The 15,571-nt window shown below is 37.0% G+C and overlaps 1 protein-coding gene across 6 annotated transcripts in view; it reads right to left on the bottom strand.

Moving 5' to 3' along the window:
• CCSER1 (coiled-coil serine rich protein 1) overlaps positions 1 to 15,571 on the bottom strand; it is a 613,616-nt gene that overhangs the window by 353,875 nt on the left and 244,170 nt on the right. The window lies entirely within an intron of this gene.

The raw sequence follows: 15,571 nt of genomic DNA, 5'->3' as shown, positions 1-15,571 counted from the left end.
TGCCTCTTGGAATTTCTACACACAATTTGTTCATCTTCCACACAAACACATTAAAAATAAATAAATAAAATCTATTCCCACCTAGAAACAGTTCCGAGGTAATCTCAGGTGTCCTGAGGAGCCTCTTCTCTGCATGCCATCAATATTAAATCCTTCTTTCCAAAGCTGTGTTTGCCCTTTCTTCCCAGGTCTATTGCTTCTGATTATCTGATTAAGCCACCTTATTTATTAAAAAAACCCAAAAAACCTACCAGCACACAAAGACAAATAGCAACTGCAGATATTTCAGGTGGTACCAAAATTATTGAAGACTGAGCCTAAGGGTATGATTACATGTGAAACTATATATTGATTCAGAAGATATTCACAGGCTTTTATCCTGCTTTTACTGGAACTTAAGATGACCTTATTTCTACTTCCAAAAGCCTGTATATATAAAAAAACATGCCAATGCATGCACTTCAAAATCACTTCAGTTACATTTCTGAGAGCCATCAACACTAAATTTGTATAACAAAAATATGTAAACATTTCAGTAACAGGGCTTGCAAAATCTAAATACCATAAATATTGCACAGGACTTGGCACTATTAGGAATACAAGGATGTATGTGCCCTAAACAGAAAACTGTATGACCTTAGTGATTTATTATTTGTCCTTTAACAAATGAAGGTGAAAACACAACAAAGCCAATGTATAGGATTCCACAGAAAATGCTAAGTTTTTAATAGGTCTTTCAGGTCCTACAAAATTCCATAGTAACTGTACAGTAATCTATTCACTTTCAGAGGATAGGTAAAAAAACCCTTAACAAACACTTATCTTTCCACACCAAACCCTGTAAAATTTATTTAAAAGGAGCTGGAAAGACTTGGATTATCTTCTCACCTGGCACCTATTGAACTGACCTTTTATATAGGTCAGATAGCCACTGAAAGATGGATATTACTAAAAGTGATATGAATGTACAGAGCAAGAGGCCAGTGACACACAGCAGCAGAAATCTGCTATGAATTAATCAACTCCTGGATGGAGTAAGAAACTAGGAAAATACTGGTATCTTGCAACATTCACAGTACAATGAAAATGCTTAAAACACCAGTGACAAATGCAGATCAAGAACAGCATCATCCCTATTCTCCAAAAGTAGGCATGAAGAACCTTTTGTCCAACTCCTATCTGGAATTCGATGGTGCAGTGGAGGTACAAGTGAAACAATCATGAACACACCTTTTCAAACACCTAACTTCTGAAACTGATTTGGCTTTAAAAAATCTTAAGGTTACATTAAAGCATGACAATATTTTTTCTAGTTACAGGTAAAGACTTGTTTTGTAAATGGAATTAGCCTGCACCAACCTATACTGTAACTCTCCTGTGCTGTAATCAATCAAATGACAATAACAACAACAAAGCTTTTTCATTTCCACAGCCAAGGATCTCTTCCCTGCCTAGTCAAAGACAAAGGAACTGCAACAGGCAGACATTAACAATAAAACTGATGACTGCACAATTCCCCATTAGCATGCAGAAGAACAACAGAGTTACAAACCTAGCACTGATCAGGATACACCTGTGCTGCACACAGACAAAGAAGCTTCCTGGTGCCCACAAAGGCCTTGTATGTGAAAATGCTGTCAAGCTGTTGAGATCCCTGGCTCTCAGAAATTTAAACTAGGTCTTCAGGACTTCTTTTTTTTTTTTTTTTCCTTTTCACCCTCTAGGTGAAGCACCTTTTCCTGACATCCAAACTGAACTACCCGTGACACCGCTTCATGCTGTTCCCTTGGGTCTTGAAAGTGAAGAGATGGGTACCTGTCCCTCTGCTTCCCCTCATGAGGAAGCTGTAGACCCTTATGAGATCTTCCCCCCCAAACTCATGTTCTCCAGGCTGAACAAACCAAGTGGTCTCAGCCTCTCCTCACATGGTTCCCCCTAAATGTACCTGTAAAATCATACTGTCATAATTTTCTTTATTCTACTGTAACACAAGTAACTACGTCCACAGTAACAGTCAATGTTACTGAAATATAAGTATTTGCTTAAAAAAATTAGTTTCTACATAGACAGAGTCTGTGTAGGAAAAAGCCACTCTTTCCATAAGATAGTTTAGCAGAAATGGAAGGTTTTGTCCCTAGAAATGCCCAGTGTGTGCAACACCCCAATTATTTCATGTCAGCCTGGATGGCTGATCTAGGCCTTTCTAGATGGTCAGTGCATGAGGAGTGCCTGTGTAGAGTTCTTTTCAATTCCAGCTGCCAGACTGACGTCATGCATTTTGTGAAGGGCAAATTTTTTGCATCATGATGCAACTGAGCTGCTGTGCACTGGAGTCAAGTGGAAACTGGAATTCAGGCACCCTTGGCATAAATTGTGCTAGTGATTATCTGATTACTTCTGCTGCAAGACCAAGACTTAAAGCAGGATCAGCACTTGAAACTGAAAAAATGGCAGATTTCAGATTTGTTGCTTTCAGTCAAAACTGAAATTGTTGAAATCAGTCCACATAAAAATCAGAAAAATACTCAAACTACAGTTCATGCTTGAGTTTACTCTAAAAAAAATAGCTATTTTTAAATTATTGTTATTATTTTAATTTCAGCTATAGTTTGCCAATCATGGCATGAAACTCAACAGTGCTTTGGTACAAGCCCCCTCTTTGCTGGTATCCAGGGTACAAAATATCTTCTCTAACTGCCAGTATTACGAGCTACCACTGCTTTTTGCTGGGCAGAAACCTCTCTAAATAAAGCTTTGCCCTAAGCCCTAATGTAGGAACACAGAAGTCTCACAATCTCACTACCAGCACCCTTCTCAGTCAGAATAAATGCTGTACATTATGCAATTATAAACACTTTTTTTTTACTCTCTCTCTCTTTTCACTTTGTCAGTTTTTTTTTTCCTTCAAAAGCAGCTGAGTGCTTCTCTTACCATAGTGGCAATGAGCAAGAAAGCCCTGAAAAATGTCATGGGCCAAAGCCACAAGGATTTCATCAGACAGTACATGAATCTTTTATGTTACTGCTCCAAAAGCCATCTGGAATAATGGCTACCCCAAACCTCAGTCCTCTTGCTTTCCCTTGTGGTTGGAGCTCATAATCTTGCAACAGCAAACTGTATTAACCCCCCAGCTCCACCAAAAAACAATGGAAAAAAAACCCCAGAACAAACCAACTAAACAAAAAACAAAACAAAACCCAAAACCAAACCAAAACAAACAAAAAACCCCAAAATACACACACAAAAAAAACCCAAAAACAAACAAAAAAAAACCAAAACCAAACACCCACCACCTTAAGAAAGCTAAGAGCTCAGCTGCTTGATCTTGCTTCTGGAGTTGATGTACACACTTGCTGAAGTGTACACACACAAACCACAGAAGAGACAGATGACAAGAAGATCCAGAAACAAGAAATTAAGCATATTTGCCCTTAGAAACAAGGGAGAAAGTGTTAATCTTACTGAAATAGGATTCTTGCAGTACTGGCAAAGTTACTGTCAGGATAAATTACTTGCTTCAGCAAATAGCAAATACAGAAGCAGGCCTGCCAGGGTGCCAGACTAGCTCAAACAACCACCCCCCATCCAGCAAAGCATTTCTACATTTAGTTCCTATCTCACCACTTTTCTCCTGCTCCTATTTTTGAATCTGTGCTTTCCTCCCTCTCCCTTTTGCAGCTATATTCCAGATAATGGCAGGAATTCGTAATTTAACATTAAAACCAAGATGGAATAAATGAAGGGTGTTTTTTTTGGATGCAACTTGAACAGAGGATCCCTTCTGAATGACACACAGGAGCAAAGGTATCACTGCTAGTGTTGCATTTCCCCAAAAGATCTGAACGAAATAGTAGTTTAAAGGTATGTAATTTTTTATTATTCTGATACATTGAAACAGTTCCATAAGAAAAAGTATTTTCAGTTCCCAGCATGTCCAAAAAGGTTAATTCCTATCTGTATTCCCTAAAAACTGGAATGAAGTTCTGCATTGCAGCCATGGCACAGACAAAACTAAATGAAATCTTAAAAACTAAAAAAAAAATCCACACAAGAATAATATGGTCTTGAAGACTCACCATATATCTATTTATACACTAATCCTACTACATGAATAAAAGTAAGCACTGGCTTTCAAATTATCACCATACTACATCTTCTCCCAACTCTGACAGAAACATATTCTCTAAGACACTGTATCAAACTAATAACATCTCTTTTTTTTTTTTAGTAGACTCTGAAAGACCACAGTGCATTTTATTTATCTGTCCACAGTTCTGAAAATCACTTATAACCAGTACCCATTCTCTCACTGTGGAGAACACAGCATTATGTAATGACAATATTATAGGACCAAAGTTCATACAAAACTATTTTTTTTTCTATTATTTAAATACTGTCAAGATATTTAGAAATGCTTCTCTAAGGTCCTCTGCAGCATTCAGATACAAATATATTGGGGAAGGAAACTGAATAATATCAAAATAATCAGAAGAATATTCTGTACTAATTCCAATAATAGTATTCTATTTTATACTAATTCTTACTAATCCTAGCCAATTAAGCTGCACATAATCCAAGTCCTGAAGTGACTAGAATGTGAGAAAATAATTTATCCAAGTAATACTATGTAATTATATTTTTGTAAAATCTGGGATATAAATAGTAAAAAATTATATTTTGAGCCACTGAATCATCCTAATAAGTTGCTCAAGAAGCTGGAAAAAGATGCCATAAAAACAAGATAATCAGAAAAATGCTTAAGTTATGAAAAAAAATCAATTATATGAATAAATATACCAAGAGCCAAATATTGTATTGTATCAGCAAACTACAGCATATGTTAAAATATGGCCCACAAAATGTACTGATGAAGCTTGCATTGTCAAAACATAATGGCATCTTAATAAAGACAGACACAACTTAGAAAGAGCTTCATCACAGCAGTCAAAAGAAATAGAGTAGAAATTCATATTCATTAGGAAAATCAGTTGTGAAGAAACATAGTTGTGAAAAATAGTTGTGAAGAACAATGTGATGACAGGAAGAAGTAGGTTAGGCAAGCTCAGCCTAAGAAACATATTTTAAAAATACTTTCTGGTGGAAATCATAGAACACGTTTTTGGTATGGGTTCACTTTCTAGCAGCAAATTCAATGCAACCATCAGTGTCACTAGCAAGAGACAGTGGCACATTTTAGGTATACCCATGAGAACTGTAGAGTTTTGTATGCATTAGAAAAGCACATGTATCTTCCTAAGTAATTTACTGTAAAAATGTGTAATTACTATACACCTATATACTCACATTTTACCCACAGACACACACACAACTCCAATGAAAAATGGTAGTCAGGCCCACCAGAATGTGAATTATAATGACAACCACGTGCAAACAGAAGCTGTGAGTGTGAATCCATTCTGATGTCATTGTCATACTCATTCAGGGAGTCCAGAGCTCACTAACATCAAGGCAGAGCTCTCCACTGCCTCAATGAACTTTGAAAGAGAGCTTTGCTGAAATAAAAAACTAGACAACAAAACTTATACTAGTTGACTAGTTGCAGTAAAGTCAGTATGATCCAGCAATATTTTTACCATTTTTACCACTTATCTAAAGATCTACCTTGAATGTTCAGTTTGACTACTCCAAAAAGGCTAACCTCTGTTTCAATATAAAAGCAATCTACACAAAAGGAACACAAAGTTCTTCTTTCTGATGGGGCAAATCTGGAAAGATCCTGCTCACGTGGGAGATTTGCTCACTTATTAAGTGATGATTTTAGTTCAATCTTGTAGCTATATAACATTCAGACCCACTAAACTGTCTCTATGTGCACTCTGCCAGTCTTAATTTTGAAAGCAATTGTTGTTCCAAAGCACTGAGGGTAGGAGTACAAGTTTAAGACACCAACTGATCCAATGCGGCATCACAAAGTGTAGAGGTGGAAAACAAAAGGGGTCGGGGACTGGTGAGAAAAATGTTCATTTTCATAGAAAAGGACTGACCCAAATACTGCCTTCTTTCTCTATGCTACTACCAGAAGTTTATTAACAGCAGAGGTCCTACATAGATGAGCAAGGTTGGCATGGCTGTACGCTGGAGATTTAGGAACTTATTTCACCACTGATCTAATTTTATACCATAGTTTAAATGAAAGGTGAAGAATAATCTTTAGAAGATATTTTTGCATGGGGTGGCAAGTAATGGAAACTGCTCCTCTATGTCCACAGTGGCAGTTTGTAGCTGTGACCAGAGATTTGTTTTCTTCTTATAATAAAGCAAAAATAAAAAGTTTAAGAACAAAACCAAACCCTCCCAAAATCCCACCATACTGATTTGCCTGGAAGGGACAGGAAAAACAGTGCCACATAAGAGAAATAAAATTCCTAGGGTACAAGTGATCCTTGGCTAGTCACTCATTCTATTTATCCTGCTTAAAAGAGATGTAAAGATACAGTTTGACAACTTTCTTGGCTGCTTTATGACATGTTGAATTTCTGCTGGGGCAACATCAGTTATCTCTGAACACATACTTGTTCCTATTCTGATTATCTTCTCAGAGATTTGACACAAGAGCTGTTGATTAAAAGAAGAATGTTCCTCTTCAGCTTGCAGATGAGGATATTGCTTTTACCTGACAACTTTCCAGTACTTTTCGTTAAATCCAGGAGGGAAAACAGAGGAGAGTTTTCAATTCAGATTTAAAAAACAATTCCTAGGCATGAGCAACTTGGCATGTTACATCCATGAGCTCTTCATCACATGGATGATTATTGTGTCTGTAAAGGGAACTCACCATGAACACAAACACATAAGGAGAAAGAAAGATGAAGAGAGCAGCATTCTGACAAGGCACAAAGTCCCAGCTGGATTAAATGCACTGTGCTATTTCCTACCCAGCTGAGGCTCTGACCAGAGGCAGAAAACTGCTGTATCTGTAATATTAAGGTACATAAGGGAGTGAAATACAGTCTATTGGACATATGCAGTATTTCTTTAGATACACCAAATGCTCATGAAAAGTACATGTGCCTACCAAGTGGCTCTGGACAATTACATAACCATATGTGTCCCTGATGTGCAATCTCTAAATACTTTTCAAAAAAAAAAAAAAAAAAAAAAAACTTTCTTTTTCTGTCCCTGGCATTCATCACGTAAGCCTTGAACCAAACCACTTAATCTTCATGAATTCAAGTGGAGCCAGACTGCACAAAATCAGCACTATTATTTTCTGTCAAAACCATAAAATCCTAACAGTCCAACTGCCCTGCAGTGAGCAGAGATGACATCTATTAGATCAGGGTGCTCAGTTGTAAGCATGCTGTATCAGCATTTCTCATATATTTCTTTCTCCCACTGGAAAAATGATCAGCACTGTTCTGATAACTCTAATAGAATGCAGGGTGCAGAAAAAACATTAAACAAATCTGCAGTACAGAGCTATACCAGGATTCAGCTATGCTACAAACTGCGAGAATTTCTCCTGTGACTCCTTTCTCCTGTTTCAGAAATTCTGGATGACCAAGGCATTAGAGACAACTTAGAGATCAAATTTAAATTCTGCATAATCATCCTTATGGTCATATATGAACACAAATACTGAAATGGGTTACTACATGGACAGCTGGCACTCCACTGACAGAGTATTAGACCTAAATTTTTATCTGTTACCTTTTACTCTTCTTGAACAGCAATTACAGCAACTGTAATTCTTCTTACAGCAAATTACAGCAACAGTTGCATATTACCAGCTTCATTGCTTTATCTAGAGAACCAGTCATTTTTCAGTGCCAAGAAGACTCTGAAACCTATCAGGAGGAAGAAAAAACCTTAACACATAGGAGGAATATAATGTACAACTTCAGAAGTTGAGAGACTATTTAGATGAGGACAATTCTTCTTGGTTTTAACCTATTGGACTTGAAGGTAATGGCACCAGCCATAAAACTCATATGAAATGCTCTTGGTAAATTCCAAAACTGTTTGATGAGTTGGTATTTTCATAACAACAATAAATTTGCAGGGAAATAAATTAAAACTAAGCTTAGATGCTGTGCACTCATCTTCATCCCTCTCCTACTTTCAATCAGTTTTTCCTCAAAAAAACAAATGGATAACTGGGTAACTTATTGGGAAATTTGTTAGACCTGGCAGCATTACGTATGTTTTTATCAGAAATTCTTCCATCTACCTACTGTCATTTAACTCAAATTACTAATAAGCCCTAATAACTTAGTATAATCAATTCCTTCTATAGACTCTTGCTGACATTCCAGATTTCTTCCACCACTTGCTCATTATTTTGCAATGCACTTTTTGGTATTTGAAGATTTATCCCAAAATGCAACTGGTGTCATCAGCTCCATTGGTGGGATTTACCTGACTGACCTGCAGCAACTGATCAAAACCATGGAAGTACTAAATGAGAAAATGGTTTCAGTTCTGCAACAGCTATAATTTTATGGTGTTCAGCCACAGGTTAATGACAGCCAATTGCACAGAACTGCTGATATAGCAACAATACATATTAATAGGGTTACTATTTTTAATGCCTCTTTCCGAGGTGCTGCTAAGACCTGGCTTGTTGAGGTAGCTGGGGCACAATCTATGCAAATTTGTGCTGACCTGGACCACACTGCCCTACCATATGAAAATGTTTCACTCAGACAAGCACAGAAGAAATAGGAAAACTCATCACTTGCTTTCTGAATACATGGAGTAGATACTTCTATCACCATCACCTCTACATGTGGAAGAGAACTTGTTTCATGGTCAGCCTGGTTTCAGTGAGGTTGTGGCACATAGACACATGTACTCTATAAAGATTAGGCCATTAAGCCAGTGGCAGAACAAAGAGGACAGAAACAGAGAAATTTTCCATTTTCAGTATTAAAAATTAAGGGTATTCATTTCAGACTGATAATGTCAAAGTGTGGCTCAAAAAACATTCTGAATGTAGCCTTCAACAGAGCTTCAACATGAGCATGGGCCATGACAAACATAAATGAGCTGAACCAATTCAGAAGGTCTTTTTATTGAGCCAGGATTAGTGTGACTCCACAGAGGCCCAGAGCTATGCATCCATCCCAGCCTGTAAGCTCACACACTAAAGTTCTCCAAGAGTGCCAGCAAATAAACACACTGTCCAGGAGCACCTGTTATAAAGAACAAAGATCTTGAAGAGAAAAGGAGTCCAGAAAGGCTGGACATTCTTCAGGAAATAAATTTTAATGGCACAGGAACAGCCCCTCCCCATGTGCCAAAAGACAAACTGGCAGGGAAGACAACCAGCATAGCTGAACAGCAAGCTTTGGAACTTCAGAAAAAAAAAAAAAGAATTTAAGAAGAAGAGGCAAGAAAAGGCAGAGTTTGCAAGAAGAGGCAGGAAACTCAGGACAACTACAGAGACTTCATGAGGTTCACAGGGAGAAAATTAGAAGGGACAAAACCCAACTAGAACTTAATTTGGCTACTGCCATAAAAAATAAGAAAAAAAGTTTCTATAAATACATAAACAACAAAAGAAGGGTTTGGGAGACTCTCTATCCTTTACTGGATGCAGGGGGAAACAAAGTGACAAAGGATAAGGAACTTAATGCTGCTTTTGCATCCACCTTTAGTAGGAAGATCAATTGTCCTCAGAGCTGGAAGACAACGGCAGGGAGCAAAGTGAAACCACCATAATCCAAGGGGCAATGGCCAGCAACCTGCTGGTGATACTGGCAGCATTCTCTGCTGCTTCTAGTGAGAATAATTCTACAATGCTCAGAAAAGGTCATTCTTACCATGATGATAAGTGTAAGAATTTTAGTTTTAACTTAGAGTTCCATTAAACTTGTGTAAGAATCTAGTGTTTTTTCTGTTTGGAAATATGCTGTACCTTTCAGTACTTCATCTTTAAAAACAATCACCAGGTGATCTCCTGCTAGACATGCACACATCTATGGGGCTGTTGCCAACTTATTGCAAAAGTTCCATACCTTCTTGGTGATTTCTCATAGGCAACTGCTCCCAGCACTGACTCCTTCTTCTTCATAGCCCAGCCAACAAACTCCATCTCTCTTCACAGCACAGCCAACAAACGCCATCTCTCTCCTCATCCAGCTAACCCAGTCTTTTGTAGCACTCGTCTTCTTACTGGACACAGCTGTGCCCTGTTAAGGGCAGGCCTGTTCCTAATCTTTGGTGATTGGTACAGCTGCAGCTCCTCAGGTGTGAGACTGCCTTCTGCACTATCTTTATTTTCTTACATTCTATCCCTCCACATGGGGCCAGACAGGATCCACCCAAGGGTATTAAGGGAGCTGGTGGAAGAGCTCCCTGAGCCATTTTCAATCATTTACCCCCATCCTGGCTCGCGAGGGAGGTCCCAATTGATTGAAGGTCAGCCAATGTGATGTCCTTCTACAAAAAAGTCTGGAAGGAGGCCCCCAGAATCTACAGGCCTGTCAGCTTGGTGCCAGATCTGCTTAAGAGCCATCACATAGAACGGACATAATTGTTCCTGTACCTTGAAAGTGTGTAACTAAATAACTGACATTGGGTTTGTTCATCATTATTAAATACCTTATGATGGATAATTTTGGAATAAAACATCTTCACTGCCAAAGTGAATATCTGATAATATCCACTTGTTCCAAATATTCTCTACTACTCTGAGATACACTTCTAGAAAAAAAAAACAACACCTGAAGTAGAAGTATGGGGTGTTCTGTGTGTCTTTGCAACCAGCTGGGCATGGGTAAGCCAATGTATATTCCCAAGTGAAAAAGCCTATTTAACATGATAAATTTGAATTCTATTACTAAATCTAGTACACTTTCATCAGTATTTATTTAAATTTATGAGTAGATGCAGTGTCAACATACCATGAAATGAAGGAACTACCAATTTCCAGCATGAATTACTTGATAAAAGGGTCTGCATTAGATGCAGAGTTCTTGAATAAAGCAGCAATGCTACAGTGGTTAATTACAAAGTTACTTAAAGGAAGAAAATCTGCAGTATTTTATAGTGTATTCGACTTGCAATTAGTTCCTAGCATGGCTAACACAGTATTAGCAAATATAATACATTTCATAGAGGACTGAAGGAAATGCTTTAATGTCTCTAAAAAAAATAGTTTAAGGCCAATTCCATATTGACCAGCAATTAGCAAACAGCAATTAGCTTGCTCTCAGTACTTTCCATCAGTGGATTGCAAGTGCAGTATAAAAGGGGCCTCTAATTATGCTTATTTTACTGATGAGGTGAAAGACTCATGGGGAGAAGTAATGCAGTCAGTGATATCTGACAGACTAATTGCAGCCTGAGTGGTATCACTCTGCCCCACTAATCTCAGGCAACACTAATGGCCCTTTCTCAGAGCAATTTTGACATAATTTTCCACATTTCCCTTTTTTTGAGGGGTTTTTTTTCCAAGTGTAATCTAAAGACACTGTATCGGACACATTAACTTTTAATGACAGCCACAGGCAACTGCAATTTCCCTCAGTAAAATAAATGATTAATTAGTAAAACACAGTATGCAATATATGTCCAAAGTGACTTAGTCCTATTGCTAATTGTAGCAATTAGCTAAAACTCCATAGCCTGCATGGTGTTTTGCAGAGCTCCAAAGGAAAAAAAGCATGGGCTGAATAATTTATATTCCAAATTACACAAACATATAGACAAAATATCTTAGTCTTCTAGATAAGCAACCAGTAAGGTCACTTCTGACAGACTCTTAAAAATACCTAAAAGTAGAATTATGCAGCTGATAAACTACATATTTCATAAAGAATACATGGAAAATATGACCTTTCTACAAGCCTAAAGATTTTCTTTTTATTATGGCACCCAGTAAAATTAATCTACAAGCTCAACAACTAAAGTTTGAACAAAACCCCATTATCACTGACGACATGGATTCCTTTCCAATACAACTGTACTTTTCTATTCTGTTTATTTCAGGATAAAGACCTTCTATTGCTAGGCACAAAGCCAAAGCCATACAAGTTTTGCTCATATGTATCTGCCTGAAGTGTTTGACCAAAGATTTTTAAAAAGGCAAAGCCCTTAAATGTCCCCTCCATTAGCCAGACTTCAACACTGCCTAAGCCAGCTATAACTCAAGCCATAAAAAAAGTTAACAGATGGAAATAATTTCATTCTCATCTGCAAGAGTACAGGAAAGCCAACATATTGCTTGGTTAAGAAGCATTATATATTCATTATTGCTGATAGCAATGAGTGAGAAAGAAGCTGTAGTCTAGTTTTCAGAAGCCCATTGGCCAAACACAATCAATCGGTTGCCAGAAATATTTTAAAACACAGCAAGTATAGAACATCAATTGTTCTATACTTTCCCCTTAAAATGGGGGAGAAAAAAAAAGACAGAGAATAACTGAATAAACATTCAGTGAAGAGAGACCTATCTCAAGTCAGAAGGTAAAGAATCAATTTCTTAGGACTGGATAAAGCTCCCAATTTCATCCATCCAACTCCTATTTTCTTGTCTTCTCTTTCAAATGAAAGGAGTTACTACTGACAAAAAGTTCAGTACTTGAAAGACTTTGAGAAAATAAAAAAACCAAAAACCAAACAGTCAAAATAATCATATAAGATCTGGAGAGAAAAGGGAAACCACAAAATCATGGACAGGCTGCAAAACAGCTTGCACTGTCCGCTGTGCTGAAGTGGCTTTTATCCAGCTGCCCGTGCTGAGTAATATGGGTAATTCTCTGGTAGTACTTTTTCATTAAATTATGCATCCCACAGGCCTTGGTTACACAATTTATCAGAGATTTGTCCGTCAGAAATGGAACATCCATGAGAAAAAGCTGCAGACAAGACTGAGAGAGATCTTACGGAGCACTTGCAAAATCACTGAGTTTCTTCACATGCCAGGGCCCCTCAGACTATCCAGCTTAGTTCAGTGAGGTTCCCAAAACCCTGGGTAACAACCTGCCTTTGAGCCCTGCATGGCCCAACCCATAAAGAATTACTAGTACACATTTTCAAGGCTTTCTCACTGAAAGTGAAATGGTAATTAATTCTCTTAATTGAACGATCATTCATTAGCCTTTTTACTAAATAACATTCTCAGTCTTGAAAGTTACTGCCATGTCTTCAATTTCCCTTTTCAAGAAAAGACTAATAACAAGCCTGTATGTCTGCAGCACAGTACAGCATATATTGTGTGCTGTTTTCCCATTCAGATTCTTCAATTACAAGCAACTGCAGCAAAAAAGTATATTTTACTAGCCAGAATTACATTTTGGCAGATCATAATTAAATTATTCCTTAGAAGCAGCGCTCAGTGCTTAAGAAGAAGGATTACATTGAATAACAGGGCTAATATTTTAACTCAATTAGCATGTTATTTTTCAATAAAGAGGTATACACTACCGTAACTCCTTCTTCTGTGGGTAATATCAGCTATGAAACAGAAATAGTGCAACTTTTTTTTTTTGTGGTAACCCATATAATTTTCCCCATGACATTTGTACATTTTTTATATTTTTTAAGTGGATGAAAACATGTGACATATGATTATTTTTATAAATATATAATCTTATTTTACACTCTTGCAAGTATAGAATATTTCAATTCTATAAAAGACTGCCAGAGACTATGCTTTTCTACATCTAAAAATGCCTGAGCATTTCACAGTAAGGAAAGAATTTTTCTTTTATGTCTTTTGTTCTGTACTGTTTTGAGTTTGCTTATAATATTGGCTGGGGCAGAAGTGATTCCTGGTTGAAAAAATTACACCTAGTTGCAATGAAAGTAAAAGATCTTCTCCATGGAAACTGTCTGCTAAGTATGCTCAGATGACTTATTTATCAGATTCTTCAACACAATATTTCAATTTTATGGGATTATATTTTCCTGTAATCTTTCACTAATAATTTAAAAGTGACATAAACATATAAATGTCTGAATATTTGAAGATAATCAAGTTGTGTCATTTAAATATAAATTTCTAACATATTTCAGGGTCATGTCCTTGCTTGTTCAAAGCAGCTACTCAGGTTCTTTCAAGGTAAACTACAGCACATATGGACATCCTAAAGTAGATTTAGGAAAAAGCCATTTTGATTTCATAGGGCAAGACAAAAAGAAAACTACAGAGACACACTGTGCTATAGCCAGTTAGAGAGATGAAAATTATATAGTACAAAGGAACAAACAAGTAAAAGACTGAATGATTAGGATGAAAAAAATAAGATCAATGAGTTACATAAGGAGGTATTAGTAAGTGGGCATGAAATTCCAGTGAGTCACATGAAATACCTTATGTTCCTTTTGTGGACATCACCTGGTAAAGGTTTTAAAGATGAAGTACTGAAAGGTACAGCATATTTCCAAACAGAAAATAACACTAGATTAGTACACAAGTTTGATGGAACTCTTAACTTAAAACTAAAATTCTTACACTTATCATCATGGTAAGAATGACCTTTTCTGAGCATTACAGAAATATTCACACTAAAAGCAACAGAGAAGGCTGCCTATATCACCACCTGAATGTTAGAACTGCTATGTCATATAATTTCATAAGACTTATTTACTTCCAGATAAAATGAAGTTACAAATCCTTTAAATTCACTCTATATACTCACATTCTATAAAAAAATCAACTAATGGGGAATTAATTATTTCAATTCTGGATTCAGTAACTCAGAAGGGGATTACAGATCCATACAGTACAGATCAAGCTCCTAGTGAAACTGGAAAGCCTGGGGCTTGCCAATGAGCAAAAACATGCTGTTCAGGAGGACTAATTGCAAACTGCCATGGATAAACCTTTGACAAATCTTTTCAGATAGGACAACAGTTCAACTAGATACAGATGACCTAGAAGTAAGCAGTAAAACCCCCCAATTTATTTTCAGTCTTTTTTATATGAAGCTTCAACAGGATAAATTCTGTTTTCAAATTCAGGAAAAAAGTTAACAATGATGTAGTCACATCTTGGAATGGTTACCCAGAGATGATATGGAGACCCCATTAAGGCACAAGAAGTTTAAGTGGACAAGGATTTGAGCAACCTCTCCTGAGTTGGCCTTGCTTTGAGTAGAGAAGGTAGACCTCCAGAGAGCCCTCTGCACATAAATTATTCTGTAATTATATGAACTAGATAGATAGAAACAAACAAACAAAAAAACCACCTTCTTGGAGATCAAAACAAAATGCAAACTGCAATTCTCTAACAATGAAGATGAAAGTTCACAGCATATACCAAAGGCTCCACAGCTGGAAAGTATTAAAAAAAAAAACCCAAATAATTTCATTTCTCTAAATTTCTAAAGAAAAACAGAAAAGTTTCAAAGCAGTCCATAGGGAAAGCAGGAGAATATAACAGGACGAGACAAACCAGGACCCTTGAAATTGTTTGGAGTGGCCCAGGGAACGGCCTAAAAAATCTGATTTCAGCCATCATTTACAAACTCAAGCTGGCTGAGTACTAAGTCTAGTACTGGTACTTAAAAGATGTTTTTTGTTTCCTTCGCATTTCTCCTCTAAATTAATTCCATGTGACTTCATAATGGAAAACAACTGTAGCAAGAAAACTGAAAAGCTC

The sequence above is a fragment of the Agelaius phoeniceus genome, chromosome 4, assembly GCF_051311805.1.
Source record: "Agelaius phoeniceus isolate bAgePho1 chromosome 4, bAgePho1.hap1, whole genome shotgun sequence".
In the NCBI taxonomy this organism is placed as follows: domain Eukaryota; kingdom Metazoa; phylum Chordata; class Aves; order Passeriformes; family Icteridae; genus Agelaius; species Agelaius phoeniceus.
The sequence above is the reverse complement of the archived record's forward strand: the minus strand, read 5'-3'. Positions and strand labels throughout refer to the sequence as shown.